We start from the raw sequence: 24413 nt of genomic DNA, 5'->3' as shown, positions 1-24413 counted from the left end.
ACCCCCTTCCTTTTAAAAATGTTTATTGAATTGTAGATCTGTTTCTAAACACACCTCTGAACTTGCTATGCTACTGGAAGACCTAAAACCTGATGTTCTCTTCCTTACAGAGACATGGCTCCATACGGAGTCTGACCCCACCCTTGTACAAACCATTCCTCCTGACTACTCTATACATAGGAATCCGGTAGAGGAGGGCGTATAGCCATTATTTTTAAAAGCACTTTTGATTGCCATCCCACCGAAAGTCCGCTGACTGTGAGAGTGTGACCTTCTCTGTGGAGATCTCCCCCACAAGTACTTTTTCGGGCATTTTGGTGTACCGCCCTCCAGGCAATGCAAATAAATTTATCAATGCATTGCCTACCGTAGTAGCAGAATTAGCTAGGAGGTCTGCGAATTTTACTCTTTTGGGTGATCTTGATCTTCAAGTAGATAATCCTTCGAACAAATCGGCGCTGGAGCTGACGGAGAGTCTATCAGCCCTTCAGCTTAGGGAGAAAGTGGTGAAGCCGGCACACTCTAAGGGTCATCTTTTGGACCCAGTTTTTAGTAACTGTGATGAGCTTAAGACAGGACCTCCATTCCCTCTTCCTTGGACTGACCACTTCTTGATTCCCATAATATGGGAAATTAGCAGACCTGAGACATCTGCTAACAAAACCGTAGTATGCAGACGCAACTGGTCTAGACTCCCAATTGACCAGTGGAAGACGGTTCTGGAAGACAACAGACCACTCTGGGAGGGCAACTGTAACGTGGGGAAAGCTAATGAGGAGTTTAACTCCTGGATTCAGGGTACATTGAATATGATACTCCCTAAAAAATCTGCCCCCATATCAAACAGGTCGAAAACTGCTCCCTGGTTTACTGATAATTTAAGGGAACTCAAACAACGTAGCAGACGGCTTGAGAGAAAATGGAGACTGGACTATTCTGACCTTAGTAAAACAGAATACAGAGAATCCATTAAACACTATAAAGCCGCAATTAAAGCTACACAAGCCATTTTCTATGAGCAAAACATTGCGCTAGCTGCCAACTCCCCTAAAGAAATCTTTAAAATTGCCAGAACTCTTACCAAACTTCTCCTGAAACCCCCCAGATTACATGATCCCATTGCACACTGTAACACTCTGGCAGACTTCTTTCACAAAAAGATTCAAACGATCTATCAGGCTTTTTCACTTTCTCAAGCCACGAGCACCGTAACTGATCCAGCGGAACCCACGGTAAAACCCCATACTCTTTTAGAACAATTCCCCCCTCTTGACCTACCTCTGTTGGGGCCCATTATGGCCCATATAAATCGGGCTCTCCTACTGACCCTGCTCCTCCCCAGGCACTTACTCTGGTATCTGATACTATCGGCCCTATAATCTTGGACCTGGTTAATTCCTCCATTTCCATTGGTTCAGTTCCATCAGCATGGAAAGGTGCAATGGTAAAAGCCCTACTGAAAAAACCTAACCTGGACCAGAACAATTTTGGCTAACTATCGCCCCATCTCTCTCCTGCCGTGGGTAAGTAAGATTCTGGAAAGGCATGTAAATAACACTCTGGTAGCCTTTCTAGAAACCAACAATTTGCTTCACACCTCTCAGACTGGGTTTCGCCCCCAAATGGGTACGGAGACGGCTCTTCTTGCAGTGACTGAGGAGTCGAGAAGGATCTTAGACCTAGGGGGGACTGCAGCCATTATCCTTCTTGACCTCAGCGCTGCATTTGATACTATCAATCATGCCACATTGTGCGCCAGACTTATGAACTTGGGAGTGTCTGGTATGGCAGTACAGTGGCTGCGATCTTTTCTTACTGGCCGCTCCTTTAGGGTTTTTGAGGGAGATGTTTCCAATCAGTACCCTCTACACTGCGGGGTCCCTCAGGGCTCTGCTCTGACCCCCACTCTATTCAATATATACTTGAAACCTTTGGCAGAAATTGTTCATCCATTTGGCATAAAAATTGTTTCCTATGCAGATGATACCCAGCTCGTGGTAGCTCTGAACCACCCGGAAGGATCATCTAACACCCTAGCCTGCTGTCTAGAAGAGGTTGCCAAGTGGATGGAACTATCATGCCTTAAGCTTAATGGGGATAAGACGGAGCTCATGCTGTTGGGTAATTCTCCTGTCTTCAACCTGACCTCCTTATGGCCAGTCTGCCTAGGCCCGGCTCCAATTCCTAAAGATCAAATTAAGAGCCTAGGCATCTGGATAGATCATTCGCTCTCATTCAGTCACCAGGCAACTAAACTCTAGGCTATCTGCTTTGGACTTCTGAGGATGCTTCATAAGGTCCTTTCCCTTCTGCCCTTCCACGCCAGAAGGATCATGGTCCAGGCACTGATCCTTTCCCGCCTGGATTATGGTAATGCTTTATACCTGGGAGCACCTCAATACACCATCAATACGCTCCAGGTAATACAGAACTGTGCGGCCCGCAGACTTCTTCAGATTCCTCGTTGGAACTCTGCAAAACAAGCATTAAAAAGCCTGCACTGGCTGCCGTTTAGGCAAAGGATCCAGTTTAAGGCTATGTGTCTGTCCCATAAGGCCTTCTGGAAGAAGGGTCCTGCCATTCTTCAGTCACTTATCACCCCCTATCATCCGAAGAAAGATCTTCGGTCATCCGGATCCTTTCTTGCCTCTCCACCTAGAATAAGAAGGTCCAGATGTGGTGGCCGTTCCTTTTCATATAATGGTGCCATGGGCTGGAATGCCCTCCAACTACGTAAGGAACCCAATCTTCTTTCCTTTCGCAGGTTATTGAAAACCTGGCTGTTTTAAGTTTCTCTCTTGCCTTTGCTCTCTGTTTGTCTGTCCGCAGCGCTGGGAGGCCTACGGGTAGCCAACGCGCTTTATAAATCTCAATTCAATTCAATTTCAGTTACAGCGTAACTACGTCTACTGTAAACCCCCATCAAAGTATAGTAAAAAGTAGAGTAGGATGGGCAGATTTCTCACAGTGCGAGTAAAAAGTAACACAGTGTGAAAAGACTTTTTCTTGATCAACACCCCTTGAAGTGTAGTAAAAGGTAATGCAGGGGACATAGTTCCTATGTGCCCCAGACACCCCCTGCAGTGCAGTAGAAAGCAGAGAAGTGTATACAGGCTTCCGCTTTTTAAATACCCCTCATAGTTTAGTAAAAAGCATTGCAGTCTGTCAACATCCAACACAGAATAAGTCAAAGTCATGCAGTGTATAAACTTTCTCAGCAAAACACTTCACAGGGTGTGGTAGAAAGCAATGAGGTATGCACAGATTTATCAGTGTATAGTTTACGGTCTAGTAATAAGAAGTACCATTTTAACAGACGCTTTCTTCCATCAGTGCCCCCAAAAGGTGTAGTAAAGGATAAATAACAGTGCAGTGTACACACAATGCAGTAAAAAGCATAGCAGTATGCACAGATTCATCATAGAGCAATAAGATGCATTGCAGTGCACACATTTCACATAGTGCAGTAAGATGCAGGGCAGTGTGCGGAGATTTCTTACAGTATAGTAAAAAGCAGTGCAGTGTGCACAGGTGGTGCAGTAAAAAGCAGTGGAGCATGCACTGATTCCCCACAGTGCAGTAAAAAAAGAGTGTAATGAGTACAGATTCCTCATAGTGCAGCAAGATGCAGTGCAGTGGCGCAGGTTTCTCATAGTACAGTAAGATGCAGTGTAGTGTGCACAGATAGCACAGTAAAAGCAGTGCAGTGTGCACAGATTCCCCCATAGGGCCGTAAAAGGTAGTGCAGTATGCAAAGATTCCTCATACTGCAGTAAAAACCAGCAGTGTGCACATATTTACCATAGTGTAGCAAACAGCAGTGCAGTGTGCTCACATAGTACAGTAAAGAATAGTGCAGAGTACACAGATTTCTCAATGTGCAGTAAGATGCAGTGCAGTGGTTCCTCATAGTGCAGTAAGATGCAGTGTGCGCAGATTCCTCAGTGCAGCATAAACAGATTCCTCATAGTGCAGTAAGATGCAGTGCAGCGTACACAGATTTCTCATGGTGCAGTAAGATGCAGTGCAGTGTGCACAGGTCCCTCATAGCGCAGTAAAATAGTGTGGTGGTCACAGATTTCTTACAGTGCAGTGTGCACAGATTTCTTATAGGGCCGTAAGATGCAGTGCAGTTAGGGTGACCAACCGTCCGTAAATTTCACGGACCGTCCGTAATTTGGACCACACGTCCGTTGTCCGTGAGGATCCTTTTTACGGACGCCTTTTGTCCGTAATTCTGGCCCTAGCAGGGAGCAGAGCTGTTCCCCTGCGAGAGGCCTCAGTTCCAAGGTGCGGCGGCCTGGCACTCCTTCTCGAAGCACGGCAGCAGCCCACCCGCCCATTGTCATTCTGGATGCGGCTGATTGCCACATGCAGAATGACAATGGGCAGTTTGGGGTGTTACAGCATGTGGTGCCCTCCTCCTGCGCAGTAGCGGCGGCAACATCAACAGCTAGTGAGGAGGATTCCCAAAAGATCTCGCCAGAAGTATGTTGCTGGCCACAGGGTCGGAGGCCATCTCTCTCTTCTTTTGGCCCATGTTGAAAGCTAACATGTGCAACATTTGAAAATTAACAGAGGCTGTAACGTGTTTCGAATAAAAGTTCAATCATTTTAAGGCTGGTTTATCACACAGTTTTGTCTAAAATAAAAAAAAGCTGAGCAGGGAAGGCTCCTGAAGGGCTGTTTATCAGCGAGTCGAGTTCCCAAACAGGCACGCTAGCGTTGAAGGGCTGCAGGCTGTCCCTTCTCTCCAGCCTGCGCGCTCAAATCACAGAGGCAAACACTCTGCAACTGGCTGTGCATAAACGGCTAGAACCACCCTCTTCATTCCTGGAAAGGTAAAGAAGCATGCAGGGACGCCCCACTCCACTGTAACTTTTGGGATTCCTAGCTCCTGCACAAGAATCCACAAACACCCCGGATGTGTTTCATTTGAGTCTGAAGTGTTACGCATGTTTGTGCACTTCGGTTTATTCAACATAACAGGATGCAATCGTTTTTCAGGGAAGGCGTGTAAAAGTGTTAGGTGCCCTAATCTCATGCTGCTGTTTCAGCCTTCTATCTTTACTAGGTCGATATAATTAGGATAATGAATTTGTGTAAGGAGTCTAACATATCGGGTATACTGCGCCAACTAACTATTCGGAATGAATGTGCGCTTTACAAGTGCACTTTATGTTGTTTATGTTTTTTTCAGTGAATGATGTACTGGGGTCGTCCTAGTTCACACGGGCACCCATTATGCACATTTCACAGAGCTTGAAACCTGACAAATGTACATTCCTATCGTTTTACAGGCTGGATGGGTGAAAGGGTAAATGGTTGGATGGATGAGTGAATGGATGGATGGGTGGAAGAGTGGATAGATGAGTGAAAGGGTGATTGGGTGAAATGGTAGGATGGATTAGTGAATGGATGGATGAGTGAAATGATGGATGGAAGCATAGACAATGGATATGTTTTGATATGATTGAAAAGGTTTGGATATAGATGGGCACACAGATGGAAGGCCAGAATGAATGGTGAAAGACTGAATGATTGATGAAAGAATGAATGGATGACAGAATGTAAATTTGAAATGGTGGACATCACAGGTTTGATGGAAGGGTGAATGGCTAGATCCTTGGACAACAGAGCTCTTCCGGGGAGGGTTGTGATGACTTGCTTTGCTTTCTTGTTGCCATAAGAGCTTCAGTTCAAAGTGGGAGGTGTTTACATTTTCTGGCTACTCCCTTGCCTATATGTTACTATTCTATATTTGTTGTGTGCTTACGTGTGGGATCTATACATCATGCATATGGCATTTTGAGTGACACCCAACTGCTACTTGAATGTTACACTAGTAATTGTAAATTTTTGCATGTTTTGTTTTAGGTGTAAGGTTTTAGGGAGAGCCTCATAGTGCCCATAGCTGTGCTTGATATGTATATAGTAATTGTAGCAATACGCATGGCGTCAAAAATAAACTATGTAATAGTGTATTGACAGTAGATTCTTTAAGAAAGCTGCAGGGAAAAGCACCTTTGTGACTTCCGTCAGGTAGTGCAACTCTCTGCGAAGCCACCATTGGCAAAGCAAGATTCCATATTTTAAGTTCCACTTGCTGAAACACCCATAATGCGTTCCCTATAGTTGGTTCATTATAGCAATCCTCCATTTAGTTCACCTATGAGTGCCGCTTTACATCTCACAATGGCACTCCGATATGAGATGCTAGTAACAAAGTCTATCCGAGCAGATCTTCCTGACCCCTTCTCTCACCAAACATGCCTGCCAGGACCATGAGTTGTAAACAAAACATCAGTCTGGACAACCCAGTGCAGTAACCATATAAATAGATTATTATCAAATGAAATACCACAAAAAGACCTGCGTAGTTGCTCAAAGCTGCACGCATACCGAAAAACGATTGTCTCAACCTAATCCAAAACTTATTTGACTTGTATGTAGGTGGTTGTCTATTTACTTACTTTTATACTATTGCGCCACTTCCTCTGATATGTCTGTAAAACTTACCTTTTGTCCGGAAGTTTTCTCCTGAATTTTGACCTTCTGTCCTGATTTTTTCTCCTGAATTTTGACCCTCTGTGCTGAATTTTTACACTCACTGTCCTGAATTCGCATCCATGCCAGTTGGTCACCCTAAGTGCAGTATGCAGTGATTTCTCATAGTGCAGTAAGTTGCAGTGCAGTAGCACAGAATCCTCATAGTGCAGTAAGACCCAGTGCACAGATTCCTCATAGTGCAAGAAGATGCAGTGCAGTGTGGACAGATTCCAAATAGTGCAGTGCAGTGATCAGATCCCCTCTTTAACACAAATGATGATTACAAAAACCGCATGGACTGGAAGGAAAGCGTCCCAGAGAGAGGTTCCCAGTCAGAAGAACCCAGCTCAGCCCGGCCCCTGGCAGAGATTTCCTCAAGGATTATTCAGTCTATTTCTACAAACACAGCCGATAGTGCTGACAATCTCCTACCTGAGCAGAAACCCGAACAGGCATTTCCAGGCTCTCTCCTCCTTCTGGGACTGGGGCAGATTTGGGGTCTGAAGGCGCGGGGGAAGGGGGAGTCTGTGAGAGTCTGAAGATGAAGATAACTGCACGGACAGACCAGGTATCCTTACTTCTCTCCACCAGGCTGGAAACACAGAGAGCGGACGGAACTCGGAAGTGATGTCAGCATTCACTGCTAGTGCTGTCTCAGCCGCCGCCGACCCGGAAGAGGAAATCCTTCTCCCTTGCAATACAATGCGCTCAATAGAGTTCATCAGCAGGCCGGGAGCGCCCCTCTAACGGCCGCTGACAGAAAGGGCACCTCCAGGATGTGTCAAGGACAAGGGTTGTTAAATGTCACAGACATGAATGTTCTTCATTCAGTTTGTATCTCACACTTGGTTGGGGTCAAGAAGAACCGTGCGTTTTCAGACTCCACACAATTTACTTCGAAAGTTGCTTTATGCAACATTTTGCATTTTGGGGGATTTGCTTTCCTTCGTTGCTGCTGTAGAACAATATTAACACCTTCACTTAACTTCACCATACATGCCAAACGATCAGATGCAGGCGGGAGACTTCAGATTTTTTAAGCCAAAAATGGATTTACTGTAGCTGGTTCTCGCCTGAAATTGCTTCTGCTTCAAAAGAAGTCAATGAAGAAAATCCGTTGATGGCAAGTATTCTAAACAGGAGGAACTTCCAAACACTGCTGCAGAGGGCTGAAGGGTATTTAGTGTTTACAGACAGGTGACAACTGGAGGTGAGGTTTTTGTATTTCATTGAATATATGAAAATGCAGGTAATGGGTGCAATTAAACTGGACTGCTTTTTTCTAATTTTCCTGTGTCTGTGGGATATTCTTTAAATTTACTACAGCTGTGGGTCCTCAAGCAACATTACAAAGTGTTGGTCCCAGTGAATTTGCTAATTTCTACTAGGGTTGCCACCATTCCATTGAAAATCAACGGCCCACCCGTTCACGGTTTAACATTTTGAAAAGGCCCGGACATGATCCTTAAATAGAACTTTATATGAAATCATCTATAATCATGTTAACATGGTATTCTGTCTTTGTTTACATTATTATTATTTCCACTCATGAAGCGCAAGTATTATCCAAGGGTGTCCTAACGGTTAAGCAAGAAAGCAAAAACAAATGATCTCAGTGAGAAAGACTCCAAAGACTGAACAGAACAGAGGGCAAAGCTGGGTTTAAGTAAGTTCCTAAAAGGCAGGAGATTGCCAATTTAGTCAAATTGAATAGGAATGGAATTCCACAGCTGTGCAGCCTGCACAGAGTGAGAGCGACCACCAAGTTGGTGCCTATTCACTTGGGACACAATAAGTAGGCTGGCATTAGCAGACAGAAGCGGACTGGAAGGTCTGTAACAAGAGGATCTGGAGGGTAGAAAACAGGGACTAGTCAGATGTAAAGCTCTGTGTACTAAACACAATGCCTTCAACCTGATCCTCTTAGAGACAAAGAGCTAATGCAATTTATTTAGCATTACAGAAGAAGAAAAAGAACGGAGGCGGGATAAAGCAAGCTATGCAGGAACAGTCTGAACCAGACTCAAAAGGGCCCAGCACGCAACATTTAGAAGCGTTGGGGATTTCTCTTCATGTTGTGTTTTTCCTGCCCTCCCTGCTGAAGAAAAATATTAAAAGCTTCACATCACATGAGCAACTTCCACAACACTGATGTAGAAGGCTATTGCGTACCAAGTATTTGAAGAAAGGTGACAATTCGAAGCGATTTTGTACGTTATTTAATATATACAAAAATGTAGTTTGTTTCAGTTTATTTTATTTTGCAGAGGTACTTAAAACCATTGCAATGCGTGCGTGAAATAAAACCATAGGTAAAATATTAATTCGCAATAATAACATTTCAACACAATTCAAATATAAAACACTTCTGTTGCTTACAAGTTAGAAGATACAGATTTAGACATGCAAGAGCAGCCAATATAAGTTGATCAGTCAGTGCAGCGATTGTTACTCCCCCTGAGGAAATTGATAATCCGAAGTCTCCTGTGCCCCAAAAAAGCTTTAGTGACAGTTTGGCATTTTTGCTCTGGCCGCTTCAAGAAATCTAACTAGTCTGGAGTTCAATTGAGGTGATGCCGGGTCGAAGCAAGCCAAAACTGCTTGCCTCCTTGTCCGAATTCCCCTTTGATTAAAGGGTATTTTTAGCAGTTGCCTCCTTTCTTGGAGCATCTCTGTGCAAGAACAAATGGTGTGGATGATGTTGCCCTGGCCGTTTTTGCACAAACTGCACACTGTAAAAGTCTGCACCCTTTTCCATGGTGGAAGATGCTGCGTGCATGGAATCACTCCGAGTCGTAGCTTTAGGAACTTTAATTTCTGTGCTTTTGGATAGCCCAGGTTAAAATATTGTTGCGGGGCTAGAAACTTGTAAGAATTCAGCGTCATTCAGGCATGTGCTCTGGCTGAAAAAGCAGCTTTATCCTCCACCAGTGACTGTTTTTTTCAGCGACTTCCAGACTAATTTCTTAATAGTTGAATGATGGCACCGTGCATTTCATAGGGGCGATAAACCTGTGTTAGCCAGTGCTTCCTGAAGATACAATCCTGCAGGCGAATTCTCCCTCTGTTGGAGATCTTGCCACAGGAGGTAGTTTAATGAGTTAGGGGTTGATGTTCTGATTTTATTCCAACAGTTGATGTATGCTCCATATCTGTCCCAGGTTTGCTTTAACAGGCCAAACTCCAGTCTAAGTTGCGCCGGGGATGTATAGTTCGAGAGGCTAAATATAGGGGCATATTATCAAGTGCCTTATCTCTGCTTTTTTGGCTTTAAAAGCCAAAAAAGCGGAGATGTTTTCACCCTATTAACAAGAGGGTGATAACATGCATTAGTGCATGTTAGCACCCTTTTACCCGACACCTCCCTTTGCATCTCTAATGAGATGCAAAGTGAGCGTCACTGGGCAGAATAACCTTGTAAATATCGCTGATGTGCACATCGCGATATTTACAAGGAGGCCCAGGTGGATTATGCTGATACGACCACAGGGTCGTATCAGCAAGGTTATCGCCGTTTTCCATGGAACATCGCTGGTTTTCCAGCGATGTTCCATGGAAAACAACGCTGTTGCAGGAATAATTAGCGCCATTGCGCTATGCGTTGTTAATACAGCGCTAGCATGGCAATAATTATCTGCGATAGCCGGCAATAACAATTCTCACGCACAGACCGGCCAGCGATAATTATCGCTGGCCGTTGATAATATGCCTTTCAAAAAAGGGAGAGGGACCCCTATGACAAAGGAGAGGGGCACCAAATGTGACCTTAGTCAAGAAAAAGCCTCCTTGTCACCAAAACATTCAGACCCACACACCTTTCACACCAAGGGGATGAGGATGGACAGCACAAGCATAAAAACCAATAAGAAGAAATAAATCAGACAAATTTATTAGACAATGTATAAAATAATATACAGATACAAAAGATGTACAGAGTCAAATAGTTAATAATGAAACAAAGACAATGTCATCATATCAATATACAAGTGTTAAAAAACAGTCAGTCTAATCTTAGTCAAAGATAAGAGAGACCTATACAGTAGTAGACAACACAGCACATAAAATTGGGAACAGCATAAAAGGAAAAAATAATAATAATCCTATTGACTTAAGGAAATCACCAAATCAAGAAGTTTATCAAATGTGACCCAGATTAATATCCCTTTCGAATAGGTGTCACACAGACCAATAATGATAGATTTTGAGTGGTTTCCTTTTTTAAAAGCATCGACGCGTTTCGGTGGGCCAAGATTCACAGCCAACACCTTCTTCAGGAAAAGCACAATAAAGTCCCATTAGAATCATATGTCCTTTAGTAGGCAATGTCCATGTGGATCCTGCCAGCACTGCTGGCAGGATCCACATGGACATTGCCTACTAAAGGACATATGATTCTAATTATTGGGACTTTATTGTGCTTTTCCTGAAGAAGGTGTTGGCTGTGAATCTTGGCCCACCGAAACGCGTCGATGCTTTTAAAAAAGGAAACCACTCAAAATCTATGATTATTGGTCTGTGTGACACATATTCGAAAGGGATATTAATCTGGGTCACATTTGATAAACTTCTTGATTTGGTGATTTCCTTAAGTCAATAGGATTATTATTATTTTTTCCTTTTATGCTGTTCCCAATTTTATGTGCTGTGTTGTCTACTACTGTATAGGTCTCTCTTATCTTTGACTAAGATTAGACTGACTGTTTTTTAACACTTGTATATTGATATGATGACATTGTCTTTGTTTCATTATTAACTATTTGACTCTGTACATCTTTTGTATCTGTATATTATTTTATACATTGTCTAATAAATTTGTCTGATTTATTTCTTCTTATTGGTTTTTATGCTTGTGCTGTCCATCCTCATCCCCTTGGTGTGAAAGGTGTGTGGGTCTGAATGTTTTGGTGACAAGGAGGCTTTTTCTTGACTAACGTTGATAATATGCCCCATAGTTCTGTATGCTTTTACAAGTGTTTTATCCAAAAGATTGGTATATCTTCCTCGCAGAGCTTCACTACCATAGGTGATTGTAGGTAGAATTTTAGCCTGTGCTACCGTTAGAAGGGGGCTCAGCGTAGGGCCCAATAGTTTGGCTGATAAACTTTTCATGGTTAAGGCAAGGATCATCCCTTTTCTTTTGATCTATTCTTGTTGGTGGGTAAATGATCCTTCTTTATCTAAGTAGACACCCAGATACTTATAAGTCTCCGCTGATTCAATATGTGTGTCGCCCAGGTGCTATAGGTACCTCTTTTTTTCATTTGCTGTTAATTGTCATGGTCCTGGTTTTGTTTAAGTTTATTGTCAGGCTATTTACTTCTGCGTAGAACTGCAGACCGTTAAGAAGATGTTGCAAGCCAACTACCGTATGGCTAAGCAGGACTACGTCGTCCGCGTATAGTAAGTTGGACAAAGTGGTACCCCCCAGTCTGGGCGCGTGGGAGTTACATGTGTTAAGTGTCAGTGATAAGTCTGCCATAAATAAGTTGAATAAAATAGGTGCCAGCACGCAGCCCTGTTTAAGTCCTTTCATTGTTTTAACTTTTCTTGAGAGAGGAGACCCTGATCCTAATTTCACCTGTACCCAGCTATCGGTATGTAAAAGCATTATCATTGATAAAAGGGTGTTTGGGATGCCCCATCGGGCTAGCTTATTCCACAGTTTAGGCCTCTCCACGTTGTCAAATGCGGCGCTGAAGTCGATAAAACAGACATGCAGCTGTGTTTTCCTCGATTTGGTTGTGTCCATTATCAGCAAGATTGCCAGGATGTTTGATATTGTGCCAGAGTTTTTTCGGAAGCCTGTCTGATTTAGCGGGATTATTTCATTATTTTCTGCCACGGTTGTTAGTTCGTCTAGTAGTGTTCTGGCAAAATATTTGGCCTCATTATCGATCAGTGCTACTAACCGATAATTGGCTGGCAAGGCCTTACTGCCGCTTTTGTGGATCGGAATGATCGTTCAACCTTTCCATGAGTTTGGAATGGTGCCCAGTCGTCTTACATCCAGAAATAGTGGATGGAATATTTGTGCCCATTCTTCCGGCCTTTGTTTAACCCCTTGTGTGCCACGCCCTTTCCCCGCCCTGTGCCGGGCGTTCCATTAGCGGGCGGGGTTCATGACGAGCTGGACTCGTCCTGGGCACAGCGCAACCGCGGGCCATGACGAGTCCAGGTCGTCATGGGCACAGAAGGGGTTAAAGACTGTAGGCGGGATTCCATTCGGGCCCGGCGCTCCTTCCTTTCTTCCCTTCCTGATCTGTTTCTTGATTGTTAGATGCTCAGTGCCGTTTGACCTTTCCTTCTGATGGTGGATTAAAACAGGAGATTTGGATGTGTCACTTGCCATTGGTCGGGTAGCAAAAATGTAGGTAAATGAGTGCAATTAAACTGGACACATCTTGTTTTCAAATTTTCCTGCTTCCGTAGGTTATTCTATCTATTTAATACGGCTGCGTATCCTCAAACAACATTAAAAACTTTGGTTCTAATGAAATTTTTAATTTCTGATTCAAGAGCATAGTTCCCTATATTAAAATATTAATCCAGGGAGAGGCCTCTGACTGCCAGGCTTTGATACCGGAGACTTTATTTTTGTTTGCTGCTTTGTTGATCACTAGAGCTGCCCCCATTCCAAGAGAAAAACACCAGCCATCTGCTCACGTTTTACACTCAGCTAATGCCAGGACATGCAGAACTTTGTATGAAATCATCTGTATTAACCCCTTCTGTGCCACGCCCTTTCCCCCTCCTGTGCCGGGCGTTACATTAGTGGGTGGGGTTCATGACGAGATAGTCTCGTCATGGGCACAGCGCGACCGTGCTCCATGACGAGACTATCTCGTCATGGGCACTGAAGAGGTTAAATTTTAGCATGGCCTTTCTATCTTTGTTTACTTTAATGACCAGTCAGGTAATGAGGGCAGCAGTAGAACACTCTTTAAAGTGCTTTCTTGTTACATTAACTGTTAAATGTATGTACTGATAAGGTGAAAAATACCGGCTTTAGGGTGAGTAGTAAACATTTCTTACACCCAGGACATTAAAATACCAGTCATGCCGGTATAAAACAAGCTAGGAGGCAACCCCATTGACTACCTATCTCCCAAAAAAGGTTCACTTACAATACAGAAAAATAAAGGGATTGTAGTCTCAATAATTTCATAAAACAGGACAATCAGGTTTTTCACCCACACAGAGATTTCTAATGCAGTGGATGGTATCATGAAAATGAGTGAGCGGTGCTGGGCCTCAAGGCTCGAAAGGGTATTTCAACACTCAAAAATGTTGGACTCCTTCACATAAGTTCCTATTAGGATTGACACCTTTTCTAGAGATAAATAATGGTAATTTGTTCGTATTTTACAAAGGCCCGGACATGATACTTCAATAGGACTTTGTATAAAATTGTTTGTATTCATTTTTAAACGGGCTTTGCTCTCTTTGTTGACTTTAACTATCAGTCATGGATGATTGAAGCAGCTTTAGAGCACATTTTAAAGTGCTTTCTGTCTATATTTGCTATTTTAAGTGTCCACTGAAAAGAGGAAAAAAAGACATGCTTTAGGCGATTTTTCTACTTTTTGTACTGACCGAGACATTAAAATTCTGATCATGCTGGTAAAAAACTGGCCATGTGGTAACCCTATCTCCTATCATAAGACACTCCTCGCCCACACACCAGCGATGAGTGGGTGCAGCAAGCCTTTGTAGCATTGTCATAAAGTTGTTTTTAGTGCCTTGACAATGACATCAATTTTACCTGGAAGGATTTTTGTTTTTTTACTTTTTATTAGAAATAAAGCACAGATTCATTGGTACAATATCACAGCAAAGTTCAACATATGAATGCCACCTTGCCACATAATATATATATTTCACATTTATGTGGGAATTTGGAGATTTTACTGTCACAATGTCATCACATTACCATATCGTCTGATAGAAAGGTCCAGGTCCTCCCATAGGTGCTGTGCAATATCAATAGATAACAAACAATTAAACATTTGGCAGATCCCTGTTTCGGTTGTCCCTCATCTCCATATCCACTGTTGGAGAGGTACAAATTTCCCCTCTGTATGTGTTCCACCCACCCCACTTCCTATCCCACTTCTTAGGGCAGCCCGCTGCTTGTAAACCTCTTTTTCTGCAATCACGCATCCATCCATTTCCGCCACCCACCCCACCGTTAATGGCCGTGTGTCGGATCCCCAGTGTAATGCTATTGCACGCTTCACTAGTAAGTATCCCAGTGCCACCCTTTGTTGCTCTAAGTCTGTCAAGTTGGTGGCCTCCCAGATATTCAGAATCCCCATTTGCGGTGACAGCTGAAGGGGTTTACTCAGTGTGTCTCTCATCTTATTAGTGGCACCGTCCCACAGAGGATGTATGACGGGACATTCCCATAGGATGTGATAAAAGGTACTGTCTTGGCCGCATCCTCTAAGGCATAGCGCGTCTTTTCGGTTTCCTATTTTTGCCATGAGTACACCGAAGAGGTAGGACGTGTGGAGTATTTTCAGTTGTATGAGGCGAAAACGGTGATTTATTGCAGTTTCCCTCGGGGACATTAGTGCAGTTTGCCAGTCTTCGTCGTCCAGGGGCCCCAAGTCTGTTTGCCAGCGTTCACGGAGAGCTTGGAAAGAGTCAGGCAAATTATTGCAAAGTTTGCGATATGTACAGGAGAAAGTGTGGTGATGTGGTGATGTCATCTGGTTAGATGACTGTCAGAACTTTCATATGTCATCTAGAGCGTTGGGGGGTTTCTGATGTTGAATGTTCTGAAGGTTGTCAGTTGCTTTCTATGCCTTGGTCTCTCCAGGGACGGCTCTCTGTTTTACCTAATAAACCTTCATATTAATCTTATCCTGTCTACTCTTCACTTCATTGGCGACAGAGGATGGGATTTGGGACTCCAATCAACTTATACACTACAAGATATGAACTCATTGCAAGATTACATTGATGTGAGTTCTTTTCGTCAAGGTACTGCCTTTCTCACTGTTTTCAATGGACTTCTCGGCTGTCTGTCGTCAAATCAACAGTGAGTACATTTTTTTTTTATCTGCACTATTGATCAAGGCATTTGTGTATTTGGATCGTTCCACACAGAGAGCCGTTCCCTTCTCAAACTCAAGCCCGAGTTTAAACACTGACGTTTTTGACCATTTTCAAGGAGTCCACCTACTTCAGCGCTCACATCGGGACACACGCGCTTCAGCGTAATGAAATGTACGATCGTACTGAAATGTACGATAGAAATATAATACGTATTTGCAATTACGGGGAAATCTGAGACAAACAGTCAGACGCTCTCGCGCTTTACCTCGCTCGAGCCATCTCCACGCTCCAGCCTTCAAGCGCGCGATTCTGCACTCTCCGGCTGGTGAATACGCCATTGTTCCTCTGCATGGTGATCAAGCTCTGTGACGTACTACACGTCGGCAAAGAACGTCTTCATTTTTTTTTAACGCGCTGACGCGCACAGCATTTACGTGTCAGTATCCAAATTACACAGCGCTGATGCGCTCAGCTTCTGCGTGTCAATTTATACTTTCGCTGGCACGCACAGCATTTATGCATCTAAAGAACAGTATCCATATTATACAGCGCTGATGCGCTCAGCTTCTGCGTGTCAATTTATACATTCGCTGGCACGCTCAGCTTTTGTTTGATCTAGTTTCACATAATTCTTGTGTGTCCACAATTTCGCTGACACAGCTTTTACATTGCTATCTTATTCAAAGGGCGCTGGAATTAATATATAGCGCTCGTCTCATTCTTAACATCATTCATTCTCCATTCATTCAAAAAATTATTTTCCTTTTATTTCTTTCTTTTCTATTTCTTCTTCTTCTGTTTCATTTATTTCAGTTTTTTTTGTTGACAAGCTCATTTACTGACATGCAGAGTGTCACTCCTCCGGCACCATTTTTACAAGAACCTGGAGAACCTCCACTTGAATGGAAATTATGGATCAGATCCTTCAAAGCATATCTTGGCGCAATAGATGGACAGAGATACAGGCCCGAAAGAAAAAAAAACTTAATGTACTACCATTTAGGAGTTGAGGGTCAAAACGTCTTTGATCATCTACCTGAATTTGAAGCACCTGAGGACCAAGATCCTGATGAGTTTGAAATAGCTGTAATGCAATTGGATAAATACTTTGCTAAAACAAAGAATATTGTTGTACATAGGTACAACTTTTTCACAAGAATGCAGAAACCAAATGAAAGCATAAACACATTTATTACTGCGTTAAAAGTTCTTGCTGCGAAATGTGAATTTGACAATTTTACATCTCAACTTGTAAGGGATCAACTTGTTGCTCGCTGTTACTGTAAAAAAGTACAACAAAAATTACTCACCTGCAAAGATCCCACTCTTGATGAAGCGATAGATATCGCTAAGAGCATTGAAAGATCTATGGACGATGCAAAACAACTTGAATCTGCATTATCAAATTCAACTATTTCTGGCGCTGTGAATTCTAAACCTTCCTTTCCTTCTCCTTTGAATTCTATGAGAAGACCCACCACATTTAGGGGTGGAAGAAACTTTATGCCAAACAGAGGTGGAAAGACATTTACACCTAACAGACAAGCTAATTACGGAATAAGTTGCTATAGGTGTGGGTCATCCACACATGTATCTTCTTTCAAAAATTGCCCTGCTATTAACCGACAATGTAGTAAATGTGGCAAAATGGGGCATTTTGGAAATATTTGTATGGGTGGTAAAAGAGGCAATGTAAGATGTATACTAAACGATTCTGAATGTGTGCTTGATGACAATCAATTTGGTGAGGATGTCACTAATCAAGAATATCTTGTAGTAGTCAAGAATTGTTCAGAAAATTGTATTACGAAACATATTCCTGATCCAGAAGTTGAAGTTTCTATTGATAATAATAAGATTCAACTCCTTGTTGATACGGGTGCACGCATCACCATAGTATCACAAGATAAATATCATAAGTTTTGGTCCAACAAAAGTCTATTGCCTCCTGACATACTTACAGTAGCTTTTGAGGGTAGCAGGATTGATTTATTAGGTTACTTTTGGGCACAAATCAGTGTTTTCAACATAATCATTAGCGGTAAAGTGTACGTAGCCAAACGGGGCATAAATGTTCTTGGTCTCATACATCAAGCGGAATTTGGTCTTACCATCAAACCTGGTCTGCCAAACCCTGTATTCATTGATCATCAAGATCATAGTAATTTTGTCAAGAATATTAGCTCTACATCAGATACCTGTTTAGCTTCCTCTTGGGAGAATAAATATGCAAAGATCTTTGAAGATCGTTTGGGTAAGATTACCGATTATCAACATTTCATCAAGATCAAAGAAGGTACCATACCAATTAAACATAAACTTCGCAATGTTCCTTTAAGTATTAGAAGTGATCTCTCTAAGCATTTGCAATCTTTGTGCGAACAAGGCATAATAGAGAAAGTCGAATCCACACTTTGGCTTTCTCCCATTGTTTTAGCCAAAAAGAGATCTGGGGACTTGAGGATGTGTGTTGATTTGAGGAGTCTTAATGAAGCCATTTGGGTCGACGGTTTTCCTCTTCCGCGTATCGAAGATCTTATCGCAAAAGTAGGGTTCTCTTCCTGGTTCACAAAACTTGATTTGAAAGCTGCTTACCATCAAGTTGAACTACATCCTCAATCTCGACATCTCACGGCTTTTGTGACTCCAGATGGTGTTTTTCAGTTTTGTCGCCTTCCCTTTGGTCTCGCATCAGCTGCAGCCGTTTTCCAAAGGTTAATGACTGAAATGTTCAAACATAATCCAAATGTAGTAGTCTTTCAAGACGATATACTCATTTTTACTCGAAATGAAGCTGAACATGATGCCGTTATTGACCAAGTGTTCAATGTCTTAACAAATAGAGGTGTAACTTTGCAAAAAAGTAAATGTATTTTCAAAGTAAGGGAGATTGAGTATTTAGGCCACGTGATCTCTGAGCGTGGCATCAAACCGAGACCAGGCCTTATAAAAAGTATAGTTGATGCTCCTCCTCCTCAGAACAGAGAGCAACTAATGTCATTTCTAGGTTTATGTGAGTTCTATTCTAAGTTTTTGAAAGACTTTGCCAGGACCACAGAATGTTTTAGAGCGCTGCTTAAGAAAGGAGCAAACTATGTATGGTCTGATGAATGCCAAAATGGCTTTCAAACTATCAAAGACCATATAGTTCAAGCGCCTGCTCTACAAGCGTTCATAGAAGGAAATCAAACTATTATTACTGTTGATGCTTCTGAGTATGGCCTAGGCGCTATTCTCTCGCAATATGCTAATGGTAAAGAATACACTGTTGGATTTGCTTCCAGGACTCTACGTCCGGTCGAACGGAAGTATTCCGTGATTGAAAAAGAGCTCTTAGCTTGTGTTTGGAGTGTAGAGAAGTTCAAACCATATGTATGGGGTAGATCCTTCATCTTGAAAACTGACCATCGTCCTCTTGTAGCTATTCTCTCTGGTAAAAGTGTCAAACGCACTACTGCACGCATAGCACGCTTGTCCACGAAACTTATTGAATATAGTTTTACTGTAGAGTACATCCCTGGAGGGAAAAATTGCAGGGCAGACTGTTTATCGAGACTTCCTATTTCAGATTTTGATGATCAAGAATGGGAGAGTGAGGTCGAGGAGTGTTTTGTAGCACTCATTGGTCAGGACAATTTATCTTTTGCAGAGGAAGATTGGATCATGCAAATTGATAAGGATCCTATCCTTAAGGAAGTTGCATCTTTAATAAAGAAAGGATGGCCAAAAGAGAAGTGTTTGTCACCCGAACTACAAATATTCTGGAAAGTTAGTGATGAACTTTCAGTAGAAGGTGGTAAAATAGTCAGGGGTGATAAACTCATTCCTCCTAATCCCTATCGTGAAAAGATTATTCTAGCGGCGCATTCTGGTCATCTGGGATCAACCATTACAAAAAGGAAAGTTAGAAATGATTTCTGGTGGCCCAGAATGGACTTTCAAATAGATAACATAGTAAATAATTGTTCACGTTGCAACACCAGCGACAAAGTGTTGGTACTTGAAGGTACCATTGAATCCCCTGTTCTTCCTCCCGGTAGAGCATGGCAAAAAATTGGTATGGATTTTCTGGGTCCGTTTCATGTTCTTCCTTCCAGTTCAAGATACTTTTTAGTTCTTATTGATCATCTATCTAGATGGGTGGAAGTTGAACCCATTTCTGTGCCAAATTCAAAAAGTGTTATTAACTGTTTGAATACCATTTTCATAAGAGAAGGGTATCCTGAAGAAATTCTCACTGACAATGGGGTGCAATTTGTGTCACATGAAATGACTTCGTTTTTGCGTTCTTGTGGCATAAAACACACCAGAACTCCTCTATATCATCCGCAGAGTAATGGGAAGACAGAGAGGTTCAATAGGGTTGTAGTAGAATGCGTACAAGCAGCATTCAGATCTAAATCTTGTATTTTTCAAGCTGTTAAAGATCTTGTTTGGTCATATCGCACGTCACCTCATGTTGCAACCAACTTTTCTCCATTTGAACTTATGAGAGGCAGAAAAGCATCTTGTCAGGTGTACCCTTTTTGGATGGTAAAATCTTTCCATCAGGGCAGTGACATGAAATGTTTATGGGATTCTGCATGGAAAACTTCATGTGAAGTTTGCTCTAAATCTGGTCAATCCTCAACTAGAAAGGAACCTCACAGACTGTGCGTTGGAGACTGGGTTAGAGTCAAAAATCCAGTTTCAGTGAGAAAAGGTTTTTCAAAATTTCTTGAGTCACAGCAAATCATTGATGTACGAAAAAATGCTGTTAAATTGTCGAATGGTAACTGGTGGAGCACCACTCGTATTGCAAAGGATCCATCTTTGGCTTCCAAAACTAGTAAGTGTAATCATAATGTTTCAGGAGGGGATGGTGTTAGGAAAAGCACTAGAATTTGTTCTAGACCTCGACATTTACAAGACTATATTTAATTCATATGTTTTCTTAAGAGTTGTTTTATTTAAAGGGGGGAAGTGTGGTGATGTGGTGATGTCATCTGGTTAGATGACTGTCAGAACTTTCATATGTCATCTAGAGCGTTGGGGGGTTTCTGATGTTGAATGTTCTGAAGGTTGTCAGTTGCTTTCTATGCCTTGGTCTCTCCAGGGACGGCTCTCTGTTTTACCTAATAAACCTTCATATTAATCTTATCCTGTCTACTCTTCACTTCAGAAAGCCCCCTTCCAGAGCGGTTCGGAGAGCAGACGGTCCTCCAAGAGGGAGGATTCGGGCAAGGAGGACAAGTCCGGAACGCATATGAGAAGGGCGTGTCTGATCTGCAGGTATCGGAACACCTCACCTAGTGCTAGATCACATTTGGTCTGTAGGTCTTTAAATGTGAGGAGCTTTCCTCTACCAATCAGGTCCCCTATGTTGGCTATGCCGACGGTGTCCCATTTATCAAACCCTACATGATTGCAAAGTAGTCCCAACCTCTGAGAAGACCACAGCGGTGTAGCTTTTGTGAACTTGTCCGCCCATCCCATCCCAGGCGCCTAGTAGCTTTATGCCAGATGGCAACCGTCTGTGACATGGGTCCCAGATAGCGACCTTTTCGGACCGTGCTGTAAAGAGCACCCAGGTAGCCCTCCCGCCCTGTTTGGTACTGTTCTAGGTGGAATGCTGGGTTCGACGGAGAACCATGAATCCAGTGGTTGAAAGCCACTAGTTGCGAGGCCCAGTAGTAGAGGCGTAGGTCTGGAAGGGCCGTCCCTCCGTCGTACCACCCCTTTGTTAGCTTCCGGAGAGCGATGTGAGGCGCTCTTCCGTCCAATAATAATGTAAGGAGTTCTCCTTCAATAGTTGTGAAATACGCAACAGCGAGTGGGAACGGGCAGTTTTGAAGTATGTACAAGAATCTGGGAAGTGCTAACATTTTAAATAAGGCAGCCCTCCCTAAGAGAGATAAGGGCAATGACCTCCATTGTTTGACATCTTCCTGCAAGCATTTGAGGGGGCCTTGTATATTTGATCATAGAACTTTTGGGGGTCTGGCATTTTACCTGGAAGGATTGACAGAGGAATGCTTTGTAGTTATGTTTTTCTGTATGATTTCCTTATTGTGGTGCCCCACTTTACACAAGAAAATGACAGATCTTGGTGCCCCACTTTACACAAGAAAATGACAGATCTTGGTGCCCCACTTTACACAAGAAAATTACAGATCTTCTGTCAGACTGTTTATATGAAAAATAAAGAAGTTTAGAGCAAGTTCTTAGTGTTACTGTAGCCGCAAGTTCTTAGTATCTTTTTTCTCCATCTCATCCAATGTAATCTATCACAGACTTCCTGCTGACAGAAGTCATGCTATCAAGACTCAGCCCCTCCAGTGCCTCCTGTTCGAAGCTTCTGCTGAGGGTGATCACGCTATCCATGCTCAACCCTTCTGATTCACCACCTTCAAAAGCTAGAAGCAAATACCCACAACGAAGCCCAGCTAAGCAGTCACGCCATCAATACTGGACAATGCCTCTCCCTGGTGAGAACAGTAACACAATCAAGACTTCAACCCTTTCTAGTGCCACCTACACCAGGCCCCAGGCCGGACATAATATAGACTTCAGGTGTACAGAAACAAACATCCAGGACACTTCTAAACTCACATGTCCCAGAATCCCTGCAAAGAGCAGTCAAGCTATTGAGATTAGAAGCCTTCTAATGTCACTATGACCAGGCTCCCAGTGAGAACGGGTCATGCTGTTGAGACTGGACCCCTCTAATGCCATCAATTCCAGGGTTTCTGGGAAGATTGGCCACGCCATCAAGACTGGAGCCTTCTGATGCCACCAATTCCAGGATTTCTGGAGCGAGCTGCCATGCCATCAAGACTGGAGCCCTCTGTGGCCACCAATTCCAGGGTTTCTGGAGTGAGCTGACATGCCATCAAGACTGGAGCCTTCTGATGCCACCAATTCCAGGGTTTCTGGAGAAAGCGGCCACGCCATCAAGACAGGAACCCTTCTAATGACACCAGTCCTAGGCTCCCAAGTGAGAACGGCCACGCTGTCAAGACTGGACCCATCTAATGCCAACAATTCCGAGGTTGCTGGAGAGCTCGGCCACGCCATCAAGACTGGCGCCCCCTTATTTTTAACAAGTATTTGTATATTGGACTCCTTCAGCCATCTGCCCTCTACAATACTCCCCGATACATATAAACTGATTTTGTTTGCTTTGTGCTCAGCCTGAACACCCTCCTCCCCCCCCCCCCTCCAAGTACAGACCTCACTCTCTCTTCAGGAGCTTGTATTTCAGCACCTGGATACCCTCGTGGGTGATTAGCTGCGGTTTACAAATCCTGCTCGATGATGATGACACAGTGTGGGGGGTCAGTGACTTCCATTAATGATCCCTCCCTCTTCTGAAGAGAAGCTTTCTCCTAGACCAGGTTATCACAGTGTGTGATTCAGTAACTTTCATAAATTTTCCCTCACTCAAATCAAATCAGGAACATTGATTGAGCGCACAAATCACCCGAAAGTCTCATGGCGCTAGTGGACAACTCGGAATTGTCAACATATATGGGAAGAGGCTAATGATCGAACAGCCATGTTTTCAATTCCCGGCAAAAGTGGTTATGGTCACTCTTGTGACGAGAAGCTTTGTCTTAGGTCTGGTTATGACAGTGTGTGGGTCGGTGACTTCCATGAATGCTGCCTCACTCTTCTGAAGAGAAGCTTTGTCCTAGGCCTGGTTATTACACAGTGTGCAGGTCAGTGACTTTCATTAATGATCCCTCACTCTTCTGGAGAGAAGCCTTGTCCTAAGCTTGGTTAACACACAGTGGTGAGTCAGTGACTTCCATTAATGGTACCTCACTCTTCTGGAGAGAAACTCTGTCCTAGCCCTGGTTATCATACAGCTGCAGCTCTGTGACTTCTATTCATTATCCCTCACTCTTCTGGAGAGAAGCCTTGTCCTAAGCTTGGTTAACACACAGGGGTGAGTCAGTGGCTTCCAATAATTATCCCTCACTCTTTTGGAGAGAAGCCTTGTCGTATGTCTGGCTCTCATACAACTGCAGCTCAGTGACTTTCATTAATGAACCCGCTCTCACATTTGCTAAGCCACTAATGCTAATACAAATCACATAGCCCTAAATATAAAATGTCCAGTTTGTTTGTGAAAAAGTAAAAGTACGGATTATATGTTGTGTTATTTATGTGGTTGTGTGTGTGGAAGACTAGTCTGTTTGCGGTTTCTCACAGGTTGGGTGGTGCTGATGGTGGTCGATGGTAAGGAGAACCTGCAGGACTCGGCCCTTGGATAACATTAACCCAGTGGAATGCATTGGTAGTTACTGCTTTTGTCTAATAAAGACATTTCAGTTATTTGCTGAACAACTTTATATGTGATGCTGGGCTTTGGGAATGCCCTGTGTTTTGTGGTTCTAGCCACACACAAGTCATTTTCAGATGATTCAGAGTGCTGCCGCCAATCATATTTGTAGTCTGAAGAAGTCTGAACAACATCTTAATTGTTAACTCTATGTTCACAAGGCAGCGTATACTTTTTAAGTCTATGCATTCAACTCCCGAAATGGTTTTCCCTTTTTCTAGCATAGACAAGCCCGAGTATTATGTGTGTGTCCCTTCTCCCCTGAACCCAGGTTTATTCTTGCAGTGCTAGGGTTCCAGAAATATAAAACAGGTCGTCGACTTTGGAGTTTAGCTCCTAAGAACTGGAATTATCACAGCTCATCTCAGAAAAAACAGGACTTATGTTTACCCACATTTAGACGATTGGCTTATAAAAGCAAACTGTCCTAAAAAAACAGCCCACAATTTTCACTTCACAGTAAATCTCCTGCAAAAAC

The 24413-nt window shown here is 43.0% G+C and overlaps 1 protein-coding gene and 1 long non-coding RNA gene across 2 annotated transcripts in view; one reads left to right on the top strand and one right to left on the bottom strand.

Annotated features, from left to right (window-relative positions):
* Positions 1-7181, bottom strand: part of LOC146847634 (uncharacterized) — a 107577-nt gene extending 100396 nt beyond the window's left edge. Inside the window, exon 1 of the mRNA XM_085651769.1 lies at positions 6982-7181. The gene's annotated coding sequence lies outside the window, so the exon portion shown is untranslated. The remainder of the gene's footprint in view (positions 1-6981) is intronic.
* Positions 7182-7606: 425 nt separating this feature from the next.
* On the top strand, positions 7607-22039 carry LOC146847633 (uncharacterized). Its single transcript, XR_014981138.1, has 3 exons — positions 7607-7759; positions 20771-20880; positions 21882-22039. It is a non-coding gene; the product is annotated as an uncharacterized LOC146847633 (long non-coding RNA).
* Positions 22040-24413: the final 2374 nt, after the last annotated feature.

This window comes from Triturus cristatus, chromosome 4_1 (assembly GCF_964204655.1).
Source record: "Triturus cristatus chromosome 4_1, aTriCri1.1, whole genome shotgun sequence".
In the NCBI taxonomy this organism is placed as follows: Eukaryota; Metazoa; Chordata; class Amphibia; order Caudata; family Salamandridae; genus Triturus; species Triturus cristatus.
This window is presented reverse-complemented; position numbering and strand designations above follow the sequence as displayed.